Below are 2,553 nucleotides of genomic sequence, written 5' to 3' on the forward strand. Positions count from 1 at the left end.
ATTCTGTCCAAGGTCATCGCCAACCGGGTCAAATCCGCTCTGGAATTGGTGATTCACCCTGACCAGACCTGCTCTGTGCCAGGCAGGAAGATCTCTGACAGCCTGGCGCTGCTCGGGGATACGATTGCCTATGTACAGGACAGGGGTGTGGATACCTGCCTCATCAGCTTGGATCAGGAGAAGGCCTTTGACAGAATATCGCACACCTACATGGGGGATGTGCTCTCCAAAATGGGGTTTGGGGAGGGAATTCGAAATTGGATCCAACTGCTCTACACTAACATCAGTAGCGCAGTCTCAATCAATGGGTGGGAAACAGATAGCTTTCCGATTAAATCTGGAGTCAGGCAGGGCTGCCCTCTCTCGCCTGTCCTTTTTGTGTGCTGCATAGAACCCTTTGCCGAGTCCATCAGGAAGGATCCGGGCATAAGAGGAGTGACGATCCCAGGCAGTGGAGGCACTCAGGTAAAAGCCTCCCTGTACATGGACGACGTCGCCGTCTTCTGCTCGGATCCGCTGTCGGTGCGCAGACTGATGCACGTCTGCGACCAGTTCGAACTGGCCTCGGGAGCCAAGGTAAATCGTGGGAAGAGCGAGGCCATGTTCTTTGGGAAGTGGGCTGACCGATCCTTTGTCCCCTTCACTGTCAGGGCTGACGGCCTGAAGGTGCTGGGGATATGGTTCGGAGGGACCGGGGCATGCGTTAGAAACTGGAAGGAGCGAGTGGCTATGGTGAAAAGGAAACTGGGCATGTGGGAGCGACGCTCCCTCTCCATTGCGGGTAAGAACCTGGTCATCAGGTGTGAGGTACTCTCGCTGTTGCTGTACGTGGCGCAGGTCTGGCCCATTCCACACTCCTGCGCGATGGCGATCACTCGAGCCATCTTCCGCTTTATCTGGAGGTCGAAAATGGATCGTGTCTGCAGGGACGCGATGTACAAGCCTCTAGATAAAGGGGGAAAAAACGTGCCCAACATCGCCCTCATACTGATGGCCACCTTTGTGTGCGGCTGCATCAAGCGGTGCGTAGACCCTCAGTACGCAAACACCAAGTGTCACTACGTGCTGAGGTTCTACCTGTCCCCGGTGTTGCGAAGGATGGGTCTGGCCACGCTGCCGCGGAACGCTCCAAGTAGTTGGACCGTGCCGTACCACCTGTCCCTGGTGGAAAAATTTATGCAGAAAAACACCTTTGACCACAAGTCCATCAGGCAGTGGTCAGCACGTAACGTCCTAGAGGCCCTGAGGGATAAGGAGAGGGTGGACCCTGTGGGATGGTTCCCCGAGCAGACTGTCAAAGTCATTTGGCAGAATGCCTCATCGCCAGAACTTTCCAACAAGCACCAAGACGTAGCTTGGCTGGTGGTGAGAAAGGCCCTCCCCGTCAGATCCTTCCTACACGCCAGGAGTCTCACCCCCTCTGCACGATGCCCGCGAGGTGGCTGTGGTGGGGAAGAGACCGTTGTTCACCTCCTTGTGGATTGTGCCTTTGCAAAGAAAGTCTGGAGAGAGATGCAGTGGTTGCTGTCGAGGTTCATCCCGAGCAGTTCTGTGACACAGGACTCTGTGCTCTACGGGCTGTTCCCAGGGACACACACCGAGACAAACATCAACTGCAGCTGGAGGATCATCAACTCGGTGAAAGAGGCGCTTTGGTCTGCCCGAAACTTGTTGGTCTTCCAGCACAAAGATTTGTCCCCGACCGATTGTTGCGGACTGGCACAATCCAAAGTCCAGGACTACGTGCTGAGGGACGCACTAAAGCTTGGGGCAGCTGCCGCAAAGGCGCAATGGGGAAGGGTCGCTGTCTAAGACCTTTCTACCACAGCGCACCGAGAGACTGGGAACTGTTTAGAGCCCCTCGGGCTGTACAGATCAAAATGAAAGGCTGTAAATGACTGTAATATTGTTTGTACTGATGCACCTGGTGATACATTTTGTAAAAGTTTAACCTGGATTGTACCCTTGTAATGTTGTTTTTGAAATGGTTTTGAATGTGATTGAAGATTTTTATGAATAAAGTATATTTTTACAAAAAAAAAAAAATCTGTTCTTATCAGTTTAATATCTGATACGTCCCTTATCTGGGGACCATATATTAAATTGATTTTTGGAGCAGGGAGATGGAATAGGGGCTTGCTCCGTCCACTCCACGCATCGACCCGGTATTGCAGTATTTCTGGGAGTGGTGCACCACCCCTTTCCAGGGGATTTTCAATGCTAAAAATAGATTTCTTACAAACATCTGCTTTCTTTACTTTTCAACATGCACATCTTTCAAAACACAACTTTCTTTCTTTCTCATCGCTTCTCGGCCTTTTGGCTAAGATCAAGTGTTGCAGGAGCGACACCATGGTCCTGCCGTGGCAAGGTCGGGATGGAAGGGCGATAACCAATCGCAATCCGAATTCATACCGTGGGTTACCTATCACCGTCCGAGTCACGGTGAACCACAGCGACGAAGGAGGATCACCTATGGATCGGGGCTTCTTCACCAGGAGGATCCTGTTGAAGGCGTGCGGCTTCCAAGCTACGGAGATCTTCACCCTGCAC

The 2,553-nt window shown here is 52.3% G+C and overlaps 1 pseudogene; it reads left to right on the top strand.

The window, feature by feature from the left end:
* The first annotated feature begins 2,023 nt into the window (after window positions 1-2,023).
* On the top strand, window positions 2,024-2,199 carry LOC144674412 (U2 spliceosomal RNA; annotated as a pseudogene).
* Window positions 2,200-2,553: the final 354 nt, after the last annotated feature.

This window comes from Cetorhinus maximus, unplaced genomic scaffold, assembly GCF_964194155.1.
Source record: "Cetorhinus maximus unplaced genomic scaffold, sCetMax3.hap1.1 HAP1_SCAFFOLD_651, whole genome shotgun sequence".
Classification (NCBI taxonomy): domain Eukaryota; kingdom Metazoa; phylum Chordata; class Chondrichthyes; order Lamniformes; family Cetorhinidae; genus Cetorhinus; species Cetorhinus maximus.